Raw genomic sequence first — 25,011 nt, 5'->3', positions numbered from 1 at the left:
AAGATGATCCCCCACAAACAGCCCCCATATAGTATTATGGTCCCCCACAAACAGCCCTCATATAGTATTATGGTCCCCCACAAACAGCCCCTACATAGCAGGATGATCCCCCACAAACAGCCCCCATATAGTATTATTATTCCTCACAAATAGCCCCCATGTAGTATTATGGTCGCCCACAAGCATCCCCCATATAGCAGGATGATTCCCCACAAAGAGCCCCCTATAGCAAGATAATCCCCCACAAACAGCTTCCATATAGCAAGATGATCCCCCCACAAACAGCCCCTATATAGCAGGATGATCCCCCACAAACAGTCCTCATGTAGTATGATGTCCCCCCACAAACAGCCCCCATATAGTATTATGGTCCCCCACAAACAGCCCCCATATAGTATTATGGTCCCCCACAAACAGCCCCCATATAGCAGGATGATCCCCCACAAACAGCCCCCATAAAGCATGATGGTCCCCCACAAACAGCCTCCATATAGCAGAATCATCCCCCACAAACAGCCCCTATATAGTATTATGGTTCCCCACAGCACCCAAAAATAAAAAAAATCTTTATACTCAGCAAATCCTGCCTCCTCATCCTCCTCAGCGTCCATCACCTCTTCTGTCCCGTCTCTCAGTGGACGCTGGCGGTGCGATGCAGTGAGGTCATCGACCGCCGATGTCACCTGCATGCAAAGGCCTCCAGCAAGCCCCGGCTGAAGGGATGCCCGCGGCCCGCCTGCACAAGTGACCTGCGCTGCGTGTGAAAGGACGCCCGCGGCCTGCCTGAGTAAGTGACGGAGCCTTTGGCTCTGTGCTCCGTCACAATTGCTAATAGCAGGTAATGTGGCCCACTGCCGGACTGGCCCATCTGGCATTTGCCAGAACTGCCAGATGGCCAGTCCGGCCCTGCCTACACTATTCCTATTACTGTACACTAATAAGGCCCACCACTGGTTTATTTATTCTGTTGTTCCTATCTATCACTAACTAAGCACTAAACTATGTTTATACTTTCCGTACCCCTGAGCTGAGCGTATCAGGTTACCTTAGGCATTACCAATACAGTACCCACACAGCAACATCAGTGCCTATAACACACGATGCATTTTATATTACATTTTACACATTTCACATCATACAATAAAATAAAATAAAATCCAAGTCAATATTCACACTACAGTTGTTGTCTTCAGGGGCAGGTATACGACAGTCTCTGTCACACCCTTATAGCCGCTCACAGCTTTGCAGTCATGCAGAGAGGAGCTCTGAAGAAGGAAGATAAGAGTTATTAACTCTCTCATTAGAACGCGCTCACTGACAGATTCTCAGTTAACTCATTCCACAGCCAGCTCTAGACAATGCAACACAGAGGCTGTAGAAGTCAAACAGAGCACACTTTTTAACAAAAAAAAGGTTTTTTAACCCAAAATACAGGCATCTAAGTACAAAGAATGCACATATTGGTACACGTGGATCGACAACAGGCAGTGGATGCCAGAAGGCTAATTCCAAAGATACAAGGTCAGAGATACAGGGTGCAGGCAGAGAATTCAGTCTGGTCCTTGGTGTGCTTCCATCTTCTGGGCAGTGGTGTGACTTGAAGCTTTTGGGTCTTTAATAGTATTGTCAATCGCATAAGCCAAAGAGACTTTTTGCCTCCTGCCCCTAGACACTATGGTCCATGTGCGACTGTATCTCCTGCTCCCACTATAGTTACGTTCCTGCTTCTGGGTCTACAAAGTTCTGCAGAATCAATAATTGAAGTTCTTTCTCCTTTCCTAAGGCCATCGAACCTGGCCAAAAATATTGGTCCCTATGGAGCTAACTTAACGCTGCTTGCATAACCTGACATCTGTGTACAGTATTTATATCTTTCTTCTTCCAACCAGTCCACTGTGTTCTGCCAAAAACTCCAAAACTGTCAATAATGAGGAGGTGCGAAAAGCCTTTCATCCCAGCGAGAGGCTACTGGGCGTCAAAGTCTTTTTCACCTGATTTGGCTGCTGCGGATCAACAAATTTATGCACGGAGTTAAGGATCTTTTCTTTACTGGTTTGTGAGAATTAAACTAATATTATTATTATTTAATTATCATTATGATTAATTATTACTATTAATGAACTAATCTATCGGGCTAATAAATCAACAAAACTATTTTCTCCCCTGGGCTGAAATCTGTGAAAGGACACAGACACATTTTCTTTTTGTGCTTTCCTATCTTCCATGAGCTGTAACTTTTTTTTTTACGTTTCCATTAATAATCAAATACTAATTACCATATATTGTATTGAAAAAAAATGAAAAAAAATATTTTGGGGTAAAATAGTGAAACTTCCCCCCACAATTCTGACATTGCTGCATGGATTTTGCTTTTATGTCATCATAAACCGTGCAGTAAGATTGACCTGGTATCATTATTCTGCAAATTAGTATGATACCAAATTATATAAGTTATTTTATGTTATCTGGCGTTCAAAAAAATAAAAAAAACTTTTGTTTTGTTCTTATAAATGATAATAACGCACTCCTCCTCTTTCCCTTCCGATGGGTTAAGTAACAAGCTCTGACCACCAGTTCCACTAGAATTCTTACCTTTTTCACCCAAAAATACCAGCAAAAGTAAAAAAAGAGGTGTATTTTAGGAGAGAGTCTCTAAAGGGAGTATGTTTTCAAAGTTAGATATAGAATCAATCATTGCTTGCAGACCATTTACACAATACGAGGGACAAATAGTGATAGTCATCCCTGACATCCTATATTTTAAATGTCAGACCCAAGGACGGACATGGAAACTAATATAGCTTAACTATAATGGGGGCTGTTTGGTTTCAATTAAGGTGTCCACAATTTGGGGGATATCCCAATTGAAACTAAACAGACCCCATTATAGATAAAGGGATACGTATGATGGTTTTTACATCCATCATGCGACAACTACAGTTTTCAATAAAACTAATGGTGGTTTGGTGCCATATTCCTGTACTGATGGTGGTTCTGGTTATGTATTCATGTACGGATGGTGGTTCTTTTGTCTTATTCATGTAGTGATGGTTGTACTGGTGACATATTCATCACCAGGACCATCATCAATACAAAACCAAAATCATCATCAGTACTAAAATAGAACACCAGAGCCATCGCTAGTACATAAATACGGCACCAGAACCATCATTAGTAAATAACTAGGTCACTAGAATTACCATCAGTACATGAATACGGCACCAGAACCACCCTCAGTATATGAATATGGCACCAGAATCACAATCAGTAGATAAATGCATTACCAGAACCATCATCAATACATAAAACATCACCAGAACCACTATTAGTACATAACTCTACCGTACATTCCTGGAGCAAAGTGGCTCCCCCAGTACAACGGCAAACCAGATACCCTGTCTGGATTCAAACGGAAGATATGCGGTATCTTGGACATGTACTCTATGACAGGCAAGCAGAAGGCCGCTGTTGTATTAGGACAACTGACTGGTGCTGCGGAACAGGAAGTGGAAACAGGGTCAGCCGCAGACCAGGAGACAGTGTCCGCAATCTTTAAAAAGCTACAGACTGTTTTTGAGGATCATACTGAAGCGGACCTCTGGATGAGGTTCTACAACTGTTCCCAACAGCCGGAGGACAATGTTCAGGACTATGCCTGGCGTCTACATGGGGCCCTGCGGGCTCTGAAACAGGTTAGTCCGACCAGCATCGAAAATGAAAACAAAATGCTGAAGGAACAGTTTGTCCGGGGCCTGAGGTCTCCAGAGGAGAGCAGGACTGTGAATTGGTGGTCCTTAGATCATCCAGATGCCACTTTTGACAAACTTAAGGACATGGCTATAAAAAGACTGCAGCTCCTGGAAAAAAATGCCATCCAATGTTACCAGGGTGGGGCTACCCCAGTGCCTGCTACACCCACCTTTTCCCCAGTGGCTGCTGAAGCCAAGGTTCCAGCAACGTCCCCTAGAAATCTGGACAGTGACCCGGTTGTCAGCTGCATCAAGGAGCTGATAACCCAAGAAGGTTCCTCCCTGGAAAAAGAAGCGTCTCTGCAAGCAAAGCAGCTGTGGAACGAGAGAAGCCGGCTTTTTATCTACCGTGAGAAGCTGTGCCGGAGGTACGTCAACCCAATAACCCATGAGATGGTATGGCAGATAGTGGTCCCCAAGACATACATCCAAATGGTGTTGGAGGCCTACCACGATCAGGCGGGGCACTTTGGCTGGAAAAAGCTAGAGACCCTGCTGAAGTGTCGATTCTACTGGGTAGGAATGCGCAGCTCCATTGAGCGGTGGTGCCGGGACTGTGGACCCTGTAGGCTCAGAAGAAAAGACTACAGCAGCCAGAAGGCACCCCTGCAACCCATCAAGATGACCCGACCCCTGGAGATCGTGGCCCTGGACCATGTCAAGCTGTCCCCCAGCAGGTCAGGGTACTCTTATGCTCTGACCATGGTGGATCACTACTCACGTTTCCTGGTGGTCGCCCCCGTCAAAGACCTGACAGCAGAGACAGCAGCAAAGATGTTCCAAGCGTATTTCTGTAGACCCCATGGTTATCCTGAGCAGGTGCTGACGGACCAGGGCCCGGCCTTTGAGGCTGAGTTGTTCAAGGAGTTCTGCCATCTATACGGGTGTAAGAAGATAAGAACTACACCGTACCACCCACAAACCAATGGTCTCTGTGAGAAGATGAATAACATCATCATCGACCTGCTAAAGACCATACCACTCGAGGAGAGAAATCAGTGGCCAGACCTACTACCTGACCTAGTAGATCTGTACAATCACATACCAGTAAGTTCCACCAACTGTACTCCGGCATATCTCATGCGAGCAAGGCCAGGAAAGCTGCCCATGGACCTGGAGCTTGGTGTTGTAGAACCAGAAGCGGATGTGACCACTGAGGACAGGGACACGGCCAGACAGGAGCAGTACAGAAGAGTACAAGCCTGTGTTGAAGATAGTCTCACTCCTGTGAGGGACAAGCAGGAAGCTCAATACAACAGAGGTGCCCAAGCAGAACCCTTCACACCTGGAGAAGTAGTACTAAAAAGGAAAAGAAGGAACCACAAACTTGATGACCAGTGGGAGAAAGAACCCTACACTGTGTTGAATTCAAGATTTGATAATAAGAAGACCTGCATAATTAGTAGAGACGGAGGAAGGACGACTGCAACAGTATCCAGGGATCACTTAAAGTTGTGTCCAGACCTGCTAAAACCCCAAGAGGAAGTGCCTCTCGTTATCCCGGAGGAGCCTAAATAAGCAGTAATACACACTGACTTAGGAGATTTCCCGGCAGATTGGCCCCTACTAGGAGGAGCAGTAATCATCCCTATAATTACATTCTACCCACAGCAAGAAGAACCTGTAAGTGCTGAAGAGGAGCCAGCTCAAGAAGAATCCCCGGACAAAGGATCCCTGGTAGGAGAAGAGCAAGAAGGCCCAGCCAATGGTGAACTTGTCAGTCCTGTAGAGAGGTCAATGCAGCCTTGTAGCCAGCCCCTCCACACCTAGTACTGACACATTGGGAGGTAGAGCACCTGTTAGTGCCTCACGCATTCCAGTACCACGCAGGTCTACGCGTAGTACTAAAGGTCAACCCCGTCAGGTATAATCAGTAAGATAGCTAAACTCTGACAAATGTAGATAGTTACCCCTGGGGTATTATATAGCATTGAATTAAATTGAATTATATTGTGTGTTTTCATGCATATGTATATTATTTTGTACTTTGCTTTATTACTGAACAGTTCAAGTTATATGGACACTTTGGCTAATGACTTCCTTATTTATCTAAGAACTCCGTGGCTGAGGACAGTGTGCAGCCCAAAAAATATTCATTGTATATAATTGCGCTCCCTGGAGTGCCCCTTTAGGTGACCTCAGAAGTAAAACCTGTCTAGAGTGGCTCTACTGGAGGTCCAACTCGGGATCATCATGCCCTGCAGCCACCCCAGGGCCTACGTTGAGGGTTTGGGACAGGTCCCTCAAACCACCAAGTACTCTAACCTGTGAGATGGACATCCTGTCTGGGAACCTCACCATGAGAGACTGGAATTCTGAGGACGCTTTGTACCTGTTTATGTTGTTATGCAACATTTAAGAAATGTGCCTCCCATAAAGGGAAGAGTTATTGCATTGTTAATATTTACTATTGTTGTTTTAAAATGTACTTCAGCCCGGGAGTGCTGAGCTTTGCTAGGGAGGAATGTGGCGCCCAGCTGCGCTTGGTACCACAGATCCTAGAAGGGTGTATTGATGGAATCCTCCACAAGAGGCCCCCATAACCATTCACACATCTCCACCTTCCACCTCCGACCAGCAGAGGGAGCCCGTTAGGGATATAAATAGGGAAGGTGGAGCTAGGCAGTTCAGTTCCTGCAGAGTGAGACACAGAAACAGGTCAGTCTGCAGTGGAGCTCAGTCTAGTTTAGAGAACTCGGCTAATAGTTCAGCAGTGGAGCACGAGGCTCCTGCTAGCTAGATTCAGGGAGCTCAGTTAGAGCTTAAGGTGTGCCGGCGCCATAAGATCGGTGAAGAGCGGCAAGCTGCCGTTAGTGTGAGTAGTCTAGTGAGGGCCCGAGCGTGGCCGAAGGCGAGTGGAAAGTGAGTAGCAGTGGGGGCAGAGGAGCTTACCCAGCTCACCCCGAAACATATACCAGACACCGGGACCGAGCTTACTGGGATCTCTACGACCCAGTAAGGCATAACCGGAATCCCTGGAGAACTACAGGTCCCAGGTTCACCAGAGAGCTGATACGTAACAGAGCCAGGAGACACATAGGCCCCGTAAGCTGGGAGCGTGCACTCCAAGAGAAGGCCCTACCACAACGTCAGCCGGGGCAGGACAGAGATAAAGTTAGGCCTAGCTTCAGGCAGGTCAGAAACTTACTACGCAGAGGCAAGAAACAGGAGGCCCTACACCAGCTCATTGGGGAAGATCCTGATATGCACCCTTCACCCTACGGTGCTCCGGGATGTGCCTGAATTTCCATCAGTAAAAGGTACTGAAATGACTATCGTGTCTGTCCCTGTTCTTGCTCTGACCCGGCTGGGTCTCGCCTGTCCTGCATCCCCCTCTCCGTACGCTGCCCTGAGGCCTAGCTCCACCTGTGGGGAGCTATACCATCGAGCTGCCTTATCACCGGCCTCAGTGGACTGCCGCAGCGCTGGTGATTCTCACCAGAAACCACAGGTGGCGTCACGAACTTCCATAAAATTAACAAACAATCCCCTTTTAAAAGCTGACCCCAGGGTACGGGCCCGGGAGCCAACCACTGCGACATCCCCAAGGCCAGGCAAAGGCCCGGGTACCGAGTCGTCCCCATCTCCCTGGGCGAGTCAAAGATGTTCTTTGTGTTAAGAGGAATGTCCATGAAGATTTGCACCCGTTATCCTCTGTACATATCCCTCCCCATGTTTTTGTTCAGTAAAAGACAGTTTATTTTTGAGTGGTGGTCTCCCTCATTGAACTTTACAACACCAGGTCCGGGCCAACCGAAGTCACCGAGATCATGAGGTCTCCAGGGGCGTAGCGCCCCTACAGCTGATGCTTTCACACACAGCCAGGACCCCCATTTTGCTGTAGCGTGCCGTGGCATAGAACACAAGTACCTTGCCCTTGGCTACCTCCCAGTGCCACGTTACACAGGCATTCATCCATGTCACTTTTTATTTCCCAAAGTGCGACCCTCTCGGGGAGGCAGGAGGTAGCCCTCTAGGCAGATGCCTACCATGCCTACCCCCTCGTTCTGGTCTGGCTCAGACCACTGCAGGTTGAGGCAGGTCCAGGCATCCCCTCTGTATGAAATGGCTCAACTTTAAAATCTTTTAATCTTACATAGAACTTAATATATGAAATAAATAAATTTGTATGAAAAAGAGAACAAATAACTACAAAAATAATTTGTATTATAAAATGATAATCATTATTATAATGAACAACACGTCACATGTTCTTAATAATCCGACCTTCCAGATGACTAAATTGCTCATCATTGTGCTTTTTTTTTCGGTCACGGGATGAGATGTTAGACACAATCCACTATATTTTAGGCCTGAGCCCCATTAAAATCTGCAATGAATCACTACAGATGTTGCAGATCTCATCCCAGGAGAGCACTCATTGAGCTTGAATGAAGTATTGCATTCCAGGACTTATGGGCACAATGACCAAACACAGTGACCTGTCTCCAACTTTCACTCTCTCCGTGCCATTAGGCCAGCGAAGCTGACCCCTCTCTTCATTTATCATGACATCGGCCATGACACGGGAGATAATTTAGGCCACAAAGGCCAATATATTATGGAATTATGAAGCGATAGGAGTGAAAAGAACTCTCCGTGCTCTTCGGTTCACAGGGAGGGGTTGAGTAAATGGATTTGCTAATAATGTTTACCTACGGAAATGTAATTTCATATAATTTTCTGGTGGTTCGATGGGCACATGTGGAGCGAAGGCTGAGAAAACAGCTTTGTTAGAGAATTTGTAGAGTGTTGAGAAACGAGATGGGTTATTAAGAAGCACCTAATCCTAAAGAAATCACAACGTTGGACTTTTTTTGGCTTTAGTCTTGGAGCAGAGACATATTACACTTTGGGGTTTGCTCTTCTTGTAAAAAATGAATAGAGAAAAATTTTCCACTCCATTTAATAAAGTGTATTTTTGGAAAACTGTTACAGCCCTTTGCTGCTCTGATGATGGTTTCTCACTCTTGTGATCGTGTATGATCCTGTATGGCCATGAAAGGTGGGGAGTGAATTATTCGTTAGGTCGGTTGAAGGTAGGGATGCGTGAACTGAATTAAACTCAAATTTTATGAAATTTTTTTTTTTGAGATTTGATTAGCGCGGACCAAGCAAAATGGTGGGAAGCCATCTGCTACTTTCAAAAGAGCTTGGAGAGGGTTGGAAAGAAACAAAAAAAGAAAAAGACCCCCAAAACTTCTCTCCGACCCGCACCTTGATTGCGCAGCCCCGGTCTGGGCTTCATTCACAGGCCCATTGGTATTTTGAAGCAACACATCATCGCAGCCTGACGTCATGAAGAACACCAGGCCGCAACTTTATCATGTTGTGCGGTCTAGAGGGCGCCGGAGGATATTGACACCTGTGGGAGGAAATTTGTTTTTACTTAAATACATATATGTTTGTGTGTGACCATGAGGGTGGAGATTGAAGGTGGGCCTTAAATTCATGTATTTTATGCTAAAAATAATTTTTCCACTTGAAATTCATGAAAAAGTTAGCACCGTTTGCCTTCTTTAGCCGCTGTGTTCCACTGACTATCGCTGGCTGCTGAATGAGTTAACTAAGAATCTGTCAGTGAGCTCATTCTCATGGGAGAGTTTATTACACTTATATCTGTCTTTTACTGAGCTTCTTTCAGCTGATTTATGATCACATGATGTTTTGAGACCTAATCATGGATGGAAGGGTCGAAGATGCTGGGAAGGGAAAACTGGATGGAAGCAGAGAACTGAGCAACGGACCAGAGCAGTGAAGGGCTACACTGCAGCCTAAGTGAGAGACGAGGTGAGCATATTTTAAACATTTTTTGAAACCCCTTTATTGCACTTACTAATCCAGCAAAATGGCGGCCAGGACAATTAAAAATGCTGACAAAATTGTATGTTTTTTTTTAAGACCTGACCTGGTCACAAATAACCCTCTCCACCAGTGGGGTAACTAGAGTCTGATGGGCTCCGATGAAAAATTTGGACTCACATGTTGGACAGATGTATGGGCTATTGTATCATTTTAGATCCTTTAAAGACATGCGGGTTCAGCCCCCATTGTAATAATGTCACCCAACCTTGCTCCTTCTTGTAATAATCTCCCCCATCCTTTCCCATTCCAGAAATAATTCCCTCAACTTAGGCCCCATGCTATAACAATGTCCCCCATCCTGTGCCCCTTCCTGGTATAATGTACCCCATCCTTGGCCACTTCCAGGTATAATGTCCCCCATCCTGGGCCCCTTCCTGGTATAATATCCCCCCATCCAGGGCCCCTTCCTGGTATAATGTCCCCCCATCCTGGGCCCCTTCCTGGTATAATGTCCCCCCATACTAGGCCCCTTCCTGGTGTAATGTCCCCCAATCCTGGGCCCCTTCTTGGTATAATGTCCCTCATCCAATGCACCTTCTTTGTATAATGTCCCCCATCCTGGGCCTCTTTCTGGTATAATGTCCCTCATCCTGGGACCATTCCTGGCATAATATCCCCCATTCTTGCCCCCTTCCGTTCTACTCCAACACATTTTAAAAAGAAACAAACGGTTATTCTTACCTTCTCCCACTCCCTGTGGCGTCCTCCTCTGTAGCCGGCCCAGAAGTCGGCAGCTGACTACAGCATGCTCACACGGGCAGGGCATGACGTCACTTCGATGCGCCAGCCATATAGAGCAAGCCAACATCTGCTGCTGGCCTCTGATTGGCTGGAGGCTTGTATTGCAGCCAGGTATCCAGGACGCACATCCAGGTGAAATTGACACTGGCGCCCCTCATGGACCCAGCCATGGTTGCGCCCTCTGTGACTGTGATCATTACACTCCTGTGTGACGCCTCTTCTCGGAAGCCCTTGTTTACCCTGGGAGATGGGGGACTCGGAGTCGGGTCCTGTGGTGGAAAGATGGGGTGCAGCCGTAGCCCGGACCCGCTCCATGCTCAGTGTTGTCACAATTTAAAAAGGTTGGTGTGGGCTTATCCGGGTTGAGTGGCTGATTCCGACTACGCCACCTGTGGCACCTGGTGATGGCCACCAGCGCTGCTGCAGTCCGCTGAGGCAGGATGTTATGGCAGCCGTCGTTGTTACTACTCCCCACAGGCGGAGCGAGGCCTCAGGGCAGAGAGACAGGATGGAGGGGATAGTAGTCTAGGAGGTCTGGTGCTGCGTAGCGCGGTGTAGTGCAGAATAAAGAGTCCGGAGGCCATAGGGGTGAACTTCCAAGGCTTTACTCACAATAGAGATGGCAGTAGGAAGGCGACTCCCTGCTCCCCGCGGAGTCCTGCGGTCACCGGGGACGGGGATCCGACTACCTCCGAGCAAGTCCAGCATTCAATCGGGACCCCGCACCAGAGTGTTCCTGAACTACAGACCGAGTCCTTTCCTGTTTGTATGTGTGTAAATAGGCCGGGTCTCCCTCTGAACTCCTCTCAGAAAAAGGGCACGGGTGGCAGCGCCATTCCTTCCGATACCCGCTGGGATCCTCAGGGCCTACCTGGGCTTCCCTGACCAGGACGTAGAGTAGCAAGATCTGGTGTCGGGGGCCGGTACCCCTTTTTGCAGCCGGAATCCCTCTGACTAGATCAGCATAGAGAGGACAGGTGGCGTACACCGCTCCGTCTGCATCCTCCCTGGGATCCATTTGCTATGGAGCTACACTCTTGAGCTCCAGGCCTTCTTGATTATGGTCCTTGACCGGGTTGAGACCTTCATTATCTGCAACCTGCCCCTCGACCCCAAGGCTAAGGTGCGAGGGCTGTGTCCCCATCTACTGCAGGTCCACACAGGATCCACGCTCAGTGATGAAGATCACCATGAAAATGACAGCCAAAAGACAATGAGCCAAGATGGCAATGTATTAAATATCAATTATTAAGTGTAACTAAATTGTGAGTCCGCCACCCTCACCCACTAACTGGTTCCCCTAACTCTTAGTTCCCCAGTCTCCCTGTAACCAGGAAGGCAGCACCTAGTGCATACTAGCCCCCTCTGGTGGGGAATTGTGGTGTTGGATGCAAAGGTTGGGTCCCGACCATCACACTGTTCTTACCTCAGAGGAGGAACACTACACTCCATTAAAGAAGTGCAGCATCCCTGTGGCGGTCGAACCCTCAGGGGCGCCACATTCCCCCCTGGTGAAACACAGCATGTCAGCGGGCTGCAAAAGAGTAACACCGAGGAAATTTTCTTTTTATATAACGATAAACTATCTTCCCTTTATGGGAGGCACATTTTCTTAAACGTTGCAAATATAATATATTATAAAAGTACAAAAGTATAAAATTATAAAAGTGCTAGCATTTTCCAGAGACATTTTGTGCAGACAGACGGGTTAAGGTGCAAAGACGCTGAGTCAGTTCAGAAGTGCGAGGGACCTGTCCCAAACCCTCAACGTGGGCCCTGGGGTGGCTGCAGGGCATGAAGATCCCGAGTTGGACCTCCCAGAGAGCCACCCTGACAGGTTTTACTTCTGAGGTCTTGAGGTAGAAATGTCCGCGGTTTTGTATAAAACCAATATGGAGCACCTAAAAAGATGCAAACTATGCACAAGTAAAGAGTCTGTCTGCTGCAAGTCTGCAGGGACACATGTCTCTAGAAACCGGGGTAGTAAGAAAATCAAAATATAAATGTCAACATATTAACTATAAACAAGTTGCAACAGCCGGGGCTGCTTAAACCTCGGGTTTCCTCCTGGGAAAAGGCTCGTTCCTCCCGACAGAGGCTGACCGGTCCCCTGAGGTCAAGTGCGAGGGGGCGTCGCTCCCGGACACTTTGTGAACATCCAGGGCGTACCTGTGGCGTGCAGCATCCCTGTGGCGGTCGAACCCTCAGGGGCGCCACACCTGCACTCCACTCTGTACTGTACTGTATGTACTGTATGTACTGGGCAGCATGGTGGCGCAATGGTTAGCACTGCAGCCTTGCAGCGCTGGGGTCCTGGGTTCAAATCCCACCAAGGACAACATCTGCAAGGAGTTTGTATGTTCTCCCTGTGTTTGCGTGGGTTTCCTCCAGGTTCTCCAGGTTCTCCCACACTCAAAAGACATACTGATAGGGAATCTAGATTGTGAGCCCCAATGGGGACAGCGATGATAATGTATGTAAAGCACTATGGGATATGTTAGCGCTATATAAAAATAAAGATTATTATTATTACTGCCTTTTTTTTAATAGAAATAGGACCTTTGCAATGTAAAGATCACCACTAAAAATATCTTATGTTCTAAATATGTATTAATATACGGATGATTACACTCTTTTTATGCTTATACTTTAAGGGCTTGTTCACACAGTAAATGAAAAATGGGTTAAAAACGAAGCAAAAAACGCTGAAACACGCTGATTGACATGCTATGATGATTCAAATCCAAAAATTAAGCAGCATTTCAGAAGTCTCATTCACTTTGTAAAATTTTGTACTGTAAAACGCTGCGTTTTTAACGGAAAAAAATCAATGTCGGCCAATGCTTCCACACAAAACCATTCGATGTCCAACTACATGTTTGTCAACATTTTTGAGGGTGATTAAGTCTCGCCCACAACTGTGGCACTCCAGACCCCACACCTCTTGGGAATACCCCTGACCAGCACAGAACCTCCCAATTTTGGGTGGGGTTTAAATAAAATCTGCCCCTTTTGTCAGGACAGTTGGGAAATAGGCAAATAATATAATGCCTAAATAATACATATATACAGTATCCAAATACATCTGATTGCCAGAACTAACAGTAAAGTGAAATGTTTTTTATTGTTTTCTCAAATTGCTCACGAGGGCCCCTGAATACAGAGTCCTTAGGCAGTTGCCCAGTTTGCAGCACCATGGCTAACAGTAATATTTATATGAGCAAGACCTGATGGATTAGGCTGGATTCTGATCACTACCTTGTGACCCTTGGATAATGGATGATCCTGGATTTAGTCCATAGTTGCTGGACGGGAGGAGAGATTACAGGCAGATTATGTTGTGGCATCACTTAGATTTATGGTGACGAAACAATTTTACCGAGATAAATCAGTTATGAGTAAGATGTTATCGGACAGGTTATAATTCAGATGATGAAGAGCGCGGACGTTCCAGAGACGCGCAGACGGCCCTGTGCTCCTCACCAGACCCGACGCATGCAACCTTCAGACCAAACAGAAGTTATTATGACTCGAGCCTTATCATAAGCCATTTATTTCTACATTTGTACCTGGACACCAGCCAGCTCCCATATGAACCTTTCACTATTTGTGATATACGTCCCCGGCTGCCATCGCTCTGCTGAGCGTCTGCCGAGTTAATGAGAGAACACGTGAGTTTACATCAGGGAGCAAAAGTTCCACCAGAAAGCGATCATGTCCCCGAGATAACTCCAAGATGAAAACTCTTCCTCTTTATGACCGCCATAAAAATACCGTGGCCTGCGATTGTGCATCCTTTAATAAAAAAATATCATCGCTATCATAAATAATTAATAGGAATCTCGCTGGAAAAGTGAGATAGCAACAAGGACGACATCTGCAAGGAGTTTGTAGGTTCTCCCCGTATTAGCGTGGGTTTCCTCATGGTTCTCCGGTTTCCTCCCACACTCCAAAGACATACTGATAGGGAATGTAGATTGTGAGCCCCAATGGGGACAGTGATGTCGATGCCTGTAAAATGCTGTGGAAATATGATGGCGCTATATAAGTAAGTTAAATAAATAGCATAGAAAATCATAATTAGTCTATATTCTAAATGCCAAACTGTGAGAGTGAATTTCAACGTGGTAGAAACTTGGGGAAACAATCTTAAATCCATAAACATTGATTTACTCTGCAGCTCTGCCTGTTCTGTTTGGCTGTTGTGTAGCTGCACAAGCCCTGCACCAGATCTAAAAAATCTTGCTCTTTATTGTGGTCATAAAAATAAAATGTTGTGTGCAATAAAATCCTCTGGTTATGGATGAGCGGACCTGTGGAAGTTTGTATTCAGGTACCCGACCCCAACTTTATTCCAAAGTTCGGCTTGAGTACCAGAACTGTACCCAAACTTGAACCCAAACCCGAACCCCATTGAAAACAATGGGGACCTGAACTTTTGATCTGGAAAATATTCTCTCTCTCTCTTCCCGCACTTCCCCTGGAACTGTGAACATTGCAACGGACTGGGAGAAGTCCGTGTTCGGCAATTAGCACTGAACACTAACTGTCAGGTACGATCCCCCAACTTTTGAGTTCGGGTTTGCTCTACCCTTGGTATACACTTTTTACTTTAAAGGTCTACTACTTTTATATAAAACTAAAGGGGTAAAATTGCAAAGTGCTAAGAAAAAAAGCAGCCTTGCAATTTGCCTTTTTTAACAATCCTCGCTGTTCTCAAGAACAGAGGGATTTTAAAATCTATAATTACCTGCTATCTATTGTCTATGGTTACTGGCCACTTCTGTAATCTATCAGCAATGGCCTTTTTTCTAGACAAGGAGTGCAGAGCTTTCAAGCTATTTGCTATAGAGCTTGTAAGCACTGCTCTGAAATCTTCCAATCCTGCAGAGACAAAGCTGCATCATATAGAATCATTGGAAAGTGCCCAGCTTGGGCCAAAGGTACAACAATTCCATTGGTCTGAACCATCCATAATCAGAAGTGCACCCAAGCAATCAGGAAACTGGGAGACGGGGGAGCAGTGTGCTCCTGAAGATAGAGCAAGGGACAAACCCATGAGTAAGTTCAACATCAGGTTCCCATCTTTGATGCAGGCTCAAGAGCTGCATCTTACCTGGGAGACGCTGGCTGTGTTACACAACCAGCATCTGCCTCTAACAGCAGAGAATGAAGCTAACCTGCTGTTAACGCCTTAAGTGCTGCTGTCTAGCTCTGACAGCAGCATTAAAAGCATGCAATTGTGGGTTGCCAATTGCTTACTGTGACAGTCAATGGACAGTACTTCTGTGATGACCACTCTATGGCTGGTGTTCATAGGAGAACATGATTTTTACTGTATAAAAATAATAATCTTTTTATTTATATAGCGCTAACATATTCCGCATCGCTTTACAATTCAGATGATTTACAGACAATACTGGCACTGTCCCCATCGGGGCTCACAATCTACATTCCCTATCAGTATGTCTTTGGAGTGGAGCTATAACATGGTATAGCAGTATATAGTATAAGCGATCAGTCAATCTCAGGTTCAAGTCCCCTTAAGAGACTAAAAAGTAAAATAAAAAAAAGTAAAAAAACAATAAAAAAAACTTAAAAAAAAATTATAAAAATTCTATTCACCCCCAATTTTTACCCATTAAAAATAAAGATTTTTTTTTTTCTAAACATATTTGCTATTACTGCACCAGTAAAGTTTGATCTACCAACAAATTATAAAATTAATTAAACTGATCAGTAAACGCCATAAAGAGAATAAAAATTAAAAAGCCTGAATTTCGTTTTTTTGATCACTGTAACACAGCAAAAAAAATGCAATAAGGCTATGTGCCCACGATGCAGAAATGAAGCAGAAAATTTCTGCATCTCCCTGGCAGAAAAAACGCATGCAGATTGGGCATACGTTTTTCCTGCAGAATACATGCGGAATACATGCGGATTCACATGCGTACCCACATGCGTTAACGCATGTGTTTCCGCATGCGGACTGACAAGCACTTTCCAGGCGATTTTAGCATCACTTGGAAAGTGCTTGACAACTAGGTCACACTATATAAATCCATGCAACCGGCATGGATTTATACAGTGTGACCGTAAAAATAAAAAATAAAGCTATACTTACCTCCGATGCCGCCGCATGTGCTATTGCGCTCCTTCCTGGTTCCTTCCTGGCTTGCCGGCATCTCGCGAGACAGCCTGCGGTCACATGACCACGACGTCATCTCAGGTCCTGGAAGGTAAGTGCTGCAGGGGCCGCCGGACAGGTGAATATAAACTTTATTTATTATTTTATTCTTTTTTTTACAGGTACAATGGTAACCAGGTCTGGATGAGAGTCTCCTCTCCTCCAGAACTGGGTACCATCCGCACATTGAAACGCATATTATCCACTTGTACAAATGTACAGACACGGATTCTATACGTCTCAATGCAAGTCAATGGCGGCGCTTCCGCTGCGCTTCCGCAAAATTAATGAACATGCTGCGGATTTATGAGCGCTGCAGAAACGCTGCGGAAAAATCCACAGCATGTGCATTGACATTGCGGAATGCCATTGGGGACCATGGGGTGCGGATTACCATTCGTTTTCGATGCGTTTCCACTGCGGAAATTCCGCAGCGGAAACGCATGAAAAACGCATCCTGTGCACGCAGCCTAAGAGGCAATAAAAATGTCATATTTCACCCAAAATGGTATCACTATAAATATCAGCTCACAATCCAAACAAACAAGTCCTATATAAAAGCTTGTAGCTTGTGAGCAGTGTCCTTACTCCTCTTGGCATCTATCTATCTATATATCTGTTTACTTATATATCTTTAAAAACAAAAAAACTGACCAGTGCCTCCAAACAGAATAAAGCAAATGTGAACAGGTGCAATCTGCTGTGACTTCATAATCAAACAAAAGCATAGAGCAGCACTCTGCAAGCACTAAGATGTATACAAACATTGAATATTTGAGATAAGGACTGTGGGTTAAGGTCCCATCAGAGAAAGGTCGCCTTGTCATGGCTGTGGGCTCTGATGAATTGGCCAAGTTATATGCTATGTACCTTCATTTTATAACTATATTCTACATAGCAGTAATGCCATCCAAATTTCATAAATTTCATGTTTGCATACATCTTAGAACTTGCAGAGTGCTGCTGTATGCTTTTCTATCTATCTATCTATCTATCTATCTATCTATCTATCTATCTATCTATCTATCTATCTATCTATCTACAGTATCTGTCTGCGAAATATGAATACATATAACATTGTTTTCCTGTATGGAGAAGCCTAGATTCATTTTAAGCTAAACTTTCGCTCATTCTGTATCTCCGGGGTCGACTGTAAAATCAATCACTTGCAGCCGGTTGCATCATGTGTCCCGGGCAGCAATAAACTTGTCTTTTGCACTAATCTTTCTCCTTTAACATATGAGGTAAAGGAAATACTTGACTGATGTCCCTTCGGTGCTTCCTGCAAGGTTCCAATATTGCCATTAAAGTGTAATTTATAACATCTGTTAGACAGCGTAGGTGCGAGCGTAGAACCCGATGCCGCAAAGACTCTACTGAGAAAAAAAAAAAATCAAGGTTATTCCCACCCTGCACAATGGCGGAAAGGTCACGTGGAGGATGGCGAAAGCGCCGTCTACTGTATGCAGCCACGTTCGCAATTACAGGCGGCTTAACGCTGGCTCTGACCCATCGGCGGAGAACGAGTCCTTATCATTCCATAACCTTCATTGCACACTTGTCTTCTACTATCATTCAACATATGCTTCTACTTAAGTGCATCATTAATAACCATGTTTTAAAACACATGGCAGGGGCTCTTTAATTAGGTCTTAGGCCTACGCAAAAGCTGGAGATATTTTCAGCCTTCCATGGAAATAGCTCTCCGGCGCTGGAAAACATTTTTTTGCATGACGTCCGCTGCAGGTCTTAAATTAATAAATGATTTATATCTCAATCATTTGGTGGAGAAAAAAATGGAATTAAGGCTTGGTCGTGCTTTGGGCTTTGGCAAAATAATTTCTTTAATTGAGTTTCCCTTAAGGAGTCCCAAAAGTTTTTTTGCACTGTCCCGAACAGCCTGCTCTTTCCTGTCTCCCGGATGGACAGGATATCTCTGGAGAAATTCAGCTTTTCCAGCAATTCCCCTCCCCACCCTGACCATCTTGAATTTCACTCTCCATCTGTCTTCTACCTGATTTTATGGGCTCATTAACTCCCTGGGTGCCAGAGCTCTCGTGTCAACATGTCCGATTGTCAGAAAGCTGGGAGCGGAGAATGAGGATGACATTTTAATCTGCTGTTCAGCTTGGAGTGACACGTCGAGAGGTGACACTGGGTTTTAAAGGCAGATGCTCCAATTAGTACTTTGGGAATCCGGGCCGCTTACCACTAATGAATTGGCTCTCGAGAATGCACCGGTCGATGACCTGTATACGAGTCCTTCATTCTGGAGAGCGTCCATGAATGTGATGTGGATTGTGTAGCTTCTCCGTATACAGTAATGGGTGAGAAGTGAGAACTTGTATCTACTTTACATGGCTTCGAAGGGATGGCTCTTGTTATGGAGACCAACTGAGTATGGCAGTGCTCCATGGGAAAAACATGCAAATGAGCGCTCTCCTGGAATAAAGGAAGTCTTTGTTACTAGCGCCACCTAGTGAAGTCAGCCAATCAATTTGAGGTAAATCAAATTTGCCTTGAATTTTACAAAAAAATCTGATTTACCAGAATCCAATATTTTTTGCAAATTGCTTTAGACGAATTTGCTGGATTATATAGGGTCAAGAAGGGGTTATAAAAACAATTTTGTCTCTCCAAGTACCTGTCCCATCTCCAATAATCCCCAATCGGCTCTTCTATCCTCTATCTTCCTTCGGACTGAGTTTTCCACATAGCAGAGGCCACACAGATGTGCGGCCACATAACCGCACGAGGCGCAACGAATGTCACGGATGTGCATCGCTCCCAACTTGGCGACATGGGACCTGGTGGACCCAGTGAACGGAAAACCTGGCAGAAAAGAAGATAGGAGTGTCAATCGGAAGACTGGCGATGGTGAAACTGGTACGTTCATGACTGAAGACAGTTGAGTATAATTTTTTTTAAACCCTTCAATGTGCATTGAATTTACTCGAATCCTCCTCCTTTAGATTGGAGCGAAGCCGTCCAAATCAAATTTTCTGGAGATTTGTTCAACTCAAGTAACATCCCTTTAACAAGCCTTGCTATGGTACTAGTCACACTAGCCAAGTCACACATCCATTGATAGACAACTGTTTCAGAGCATTTACCCTTCATAAATGAAGAGAGAGGTTTGGATAACTGAATGAAAAGCCCTTGATGGAGCTTTGGGGGAGCCGGCTGAGTATGGAGTTTTTTTTGGCAATGGTACATGGTAAATACATGCAAATGTACTCTCTCTCCAAATGGTTGTCTGTAGATGGGTGACCGGCTTGGCAAATATCTCGAAAGGGTCGGACATTGATGACAAAGTACCGTAATTATCTCCAATAGGTGGCACTAATGAGGTTTTCCTTCTGGTAGAGAGCTAATGTGCATATCTGCTTTACAGAACGTATAAGGGAGTAGCTGAAGTAGTAATCCCCCAGGCTACCTAGACCATGATACAACGTTGCCTAAGGGCTTTTGGAAAAATTCAAAATGGCTAATGCTTCCCTGTGCACCCGCTCGTCTGCCGATGTAGACATCATGCACATTGTTTTATGATAATGCTATGCATGCTCCTAGTTGTATGGAGCTGAAATAATCACAGAGCATAATAAACGTAGGGTGAAATGAAAAAAAAATATAGAAATGATGCTATTTTGTTAATTTGCAAAGGGCCAGAAAGAGAGGTAAAAAAAAACAACCTCGCCACCGCAGCTCCCAATCCAATACTCCGAGCAGCTCGGTCCGGCACCTCTTCAACTATTTTGCATCTTCACTTAGTGCCGGAGCTTCCAAGCCCTGATGTCAGGGCACTCATAGCCCAAGGTCTAGTCTGCACCTCAGGTGAGGCAGATTGGGGCAAGTCATGATGTCAGAGGTCTAATTGGTGTTGGGAGCCCTGGCACTAAGTAAAGATGCAAAAAAGTTGAAGCGGTGCAAGAGGGAGCTGGGTGGAGGATTGGATGGAGGCTCCTGTGACGAAGTAAGAATTTTTTTTCACCTTTTTTTTCCAGCCCTTTGCAATCAGCAAAATGAGTAAATGACGGCCAACTGGAAACTTAGAGAAATCGGACATTTTTGTAAAATTTTAGGCAAATTCAATTTACTCAAACTCATTTGCTCACCACTATCTGATGCATTTTTTGCATCATTTTAGTTTTTATATGTATTTTAGTGCACGTATTATGACTGGAAATCTTGGCCTGACAGTGGTCCTAATGACACAAACTAACAACTTCGTAAAGGGCCATAATGCAGTCAGTATGGTTCATCAGATCTGCGGTCCGGCCGGGACTTGAAGCAGTAGTACAGATGCTAAAATGTGGCACAATCCAGTCATCTAAATATTAGTATTTATTTTACTGTGCCCTCAATTCCAGGAACATGTGCATGAGAAAACAGGGTTTATAATTCATAACAATCAGTCATCAATTCATAACCAGGAGCAAAAAGTATAACTTAACACATAAGAAACACAGATTGATACAAAGGGCAAGAGAACCCCGCCCACGAGGATTCACAATCCACAGGTATGTGTCATATAGAAGCTTAATTTATTAAGTTGTTATTTTAATAAAGAGAAAAAGTATAACCAAGAAAAATCTCATAATAATAACAACAAAAATACTAATATTACAAGTAGTAAATGTGAATAATATGAGCACACGTATAGATTATTTTTGTTAATATTAGTTTGCATTTAAACTTTTCTTTAAACAATTTTTTAATGATTTCTTTTTTAGTTTTTTTTTGCATTCTTATTTTTTAATTATTCTTTTATTTATATTTTTAGATTATTATTATTATTATTAAAAAAAAAGGTAATTTGCCAAAATGTTAAAAGAAAAAAAATAAAACTAGTACATAAAAAAAGTCATTTTTAGATATGCTTTATAAATATTTCAATGATTTTACTGGACATCTTTTTTGGGGTGCCGGTTGAATATGATCCCTCCTACCCCTCCCCCCCATTTTATCACCTTTATTGCACTGGATGCAATAAAGAATATTTGGAAAGATTTCCTCATTCAGAAACGATTTTAAGATTCTTAAAGCTGTCAGACATTTTGAAAGGTACTGAAAATCAAGTTTACAGCTATTAAATCTTGTCCCTGAGTCAGGGGGATGCTATGTAGAACAGAACGTGTCAGTGACATTAGAAAGCTTAGAGAAAAAGCACAAGGCCTTGGGAGTATTACTCCTCCCTGTACCGCAGGTGTATGTTAATGGTCTGTATATTTAATGAAAATCTAACAATGAATGGAAAGAATTCAAAAAGACACGCATCCCTTTAAGTGAGCCCCAGGTGTCCTTGTGAAAACACGTCCAAGTGAACGTAAGGAAAAAAAAGTGCAGCGGACAGAGTACATTTTGTTTTATGGTCTAGGTCCTCAGAACAATCCCCCGTCTATGTTTTCTCTTTTTTTTGTACTTTTTTTTAAATAAATAAATGTCTTTTATTTAATTTTTTTTTTTTTTTCAAATAATAGAGTTCCAAGTTTCGGGGAAACGATTCCTGCTACGAGACATTCACTTTTTTTTTTTTGGAAAGGAAAATATTCCGTTTCTCTAAGCAAAGCGACAATTGTTTAAGTGTCCGGTAAATAAAGGATTGCGGTGGAATACGAGTGTTTTAATTTCATGTTAACATTCTAGGTCTTTAGTTAATCATTTAAAAAAAAAGTTAAAAATACACGTTAAAAAAGAAAAATAGCACCAAGTCTAGACGATGCATCATGTCACCTAAAAAAATAAAAAAAGATAGGCTATTTTTATTCTTAGCACATATATTAGTAGTTTTCTTAGCACCCACATTTTATATCAGGAGTCTTACTTATACTTGGGAACTTTTACAACAAGGCGATAGATGGCAATTTTTTTTTTACCTATCCCTTATTTATTTTTCAGGCCACACCCTTCATTTGTGCCATTGGGCTCTGTCTGGCTTTCCGGTGTCCAACACAAGAAACTATCCTGGTTTCTCAAAGGTTTCAATAGGGTTGCCAACTCTTACGGGACTCAGGTGGGTCTCCGCTTGTTTTGGCTACAACCTTTGACTGTGTTGATCACTAGAAACGTTGGAATACCATGAAGCATATGGGTGTGCCAAACCATCTGATCAGCCTCATTAGGAACCGTTACATAGACCAAAAACCAATAGTCCGAACGGAACATGGCGACACTACATGGTTCAAAGTAGAGCGAGGCGTCAGACAAGGCTTCATCCTGTCACCATTTCTCTTCAGTTTATATGCAGAAGCTATTTTTAAGAAGGACGAAAAAGAAGAAGGAATCAAAATAGCTGGACAAATCATCAACAATCTTAAATACGCAGACGATAAAACATTGATAGCAACAAGCTTAGATGCAATGAAGGACTTATTACGGAGTGTCAAAATGGGAAGCTTGAACATGGGACTGCTACTCAATACAAAGAAGGAAAAGATATTGACTACGGCCAGGTTTAACCGGGACACATTTGAGATGGACGGCGTTGAACTGGAAGTCGTAAAGGACTTCAACCTACTCCGATCGATGATAACTCAAGATGCAGAGACAACACCAAAAGTCAATAGGAGAATAATTATGGGCAAATCAACAATGAAGTCACTGGACAAGGTCTTCACATAAAGGAACATTTCACTGGCGATGAAGACACGGCTCGTACATAGTTTGGTTTCTCTGTGGTAACATATGGATGCGAAACCTGGAGAATAAAGAAACAAGACAGAAGAATGGACAACTTTGAAATGTGGTGCTGGAGAAGAATGTTATCTATATCATGGATGGCAAGAAGAACAAACAAATCAATTTTGGAACAAATCAAGCCAGACTTTTCACTCGAAGAAAGCATCACCAAGCTACAACTTGCCTATTTTGGACACATCATAAGAAAGAAATCACTGGAGAAGGACATTATGGTCAGAAGAATAGAAGATACAAGGTGAAGAGGAAGACCAGCATCCCGATGGCATAATACTATTAAGATTACAGTAGAGAAGACCCAAGTGGACCTATCTAGGCTTGCATAAGATCGATCTTCTTACAGATGATTCATCCATCAAATCACCATGTTCCTAGATCTGGGCCAGATATAGGTCTCCCTGAGAATCTGCCTCAAGAGCTTATTTTAAATTAAAGGGGGCGTTTCCAGTGTGAGACATTTAATGACTGACAGTCTGCTCTCAAAATCAGGCACAACTCTGCCGTGAGATTAATACTAACGCAGTACATCAGAAGTGAACTTTGTCTCGATACACTTTTGCCATTGTCCTCTAATAGTGCTGTCAGTTCTGCTACATACCTGTGACTGATTATCACCAACACAGTACAGCAGAGTTGGATCTTCTCTCATTATAAACAATCAGCTGTCCCCTCATAGTGTTTCAGCTTCCATCTCACACGCAGCCAGTGTGGGGGGAAGGGCAGTACAGCAGAGCTGACATCACTATGAGAGGACTTCCGCAACTACAAATGTGTATGTAATTAGACAAAGTTCACTTCTGCTGTACTGTGTTAGCTCTGTTGTAATGTGATAGTTTTGATCTAACTGCAGAACTGTGTGCGATAATAAGAGCAAAGTGGCAGTTATTGCATGTCTCACACTAGCAATGTCCCCTTTAATTTAAAATAAGCTCTGGAGGTAGATTCTCAATTAGATCTATATCCCTCCCATATAGCTCAACAACTCATTTACATATTAAGGAAAACATGGATTTCAGACATAAGATCGCAGAGAGCAAGTTATCATTTTATTCAACTTTCTATGACCTGTATGCCCATGTAGACAATTGGGAGGGATCATTGGTCACCTGGTATCCACTATAAACAGGTTGCTTTTTAGTAGGTAGATGACTTTGTAGAGGTGTTTGGCTACAGGGTGGCCAGTCAGATACCAATACCTAGCACAAATAGCACAAGTTGTAGGGGAATTTGGTCCATGGGGCACGTGTAAGTGCAACAGTTCAGTAATAAAAGTTTGATGATAGTTCTTAGGTTACTGTTACAGACGTGAGGGGAATTAATAGCCGCAAAGTAGCATAAGGGAGGACAACGCCGTATAAATGCCCATGGTTCACATACTTTTGACCATGGTGCAAAGATAAGAGGAAAATCAGGACTGTTCATCTACAGTAGCCAGTCATGGAGAACACTATGTCCTACTCAGGATCCTTGTGGTTTTTTTTGCATTTGTTGATTTATCCAGTTTCCTACTGTGCGGACACTTCAATCCCACTGTAATGTAAGCTGGGCCTGCAGCCCTCCGGCCCCCTCCCGGCTCACAGATACTTGTAACTTCACCATGATGACAGATATCTTCGGTTTGTCTCCATTTAACAAGTGGAACAGGAATAAGGAGCAATAGGGTCGGCTGGGCAGATGTTTCCAGCCTCGAGGAAATGTTTGACATCTTTATGTCGCACGGAGACATATTTTTTATTGTTTTCATTACCAATCCAATTACAAATGAATGTTAAT

Source organism: Phyllobates terribilis, unplaced genomic scaffold (assembly GCF_046119375.1).
Source record: "Phyllobates terribilis strain yellow unplaced genomic scaffold, ASM4611937v1 Scaffold_3__8_contigs__length_932513732, whole genome shotgun sequence".
Classification (NCBI taxonomy): Eukaryota; Metazoa; Chordata; class Amphibia; order Anura; family Dendrobatidae; genus Phyllobates; species Phyllobates terribilis.
Note: the sequence above shows the minus strand (reverse complement) of the source record.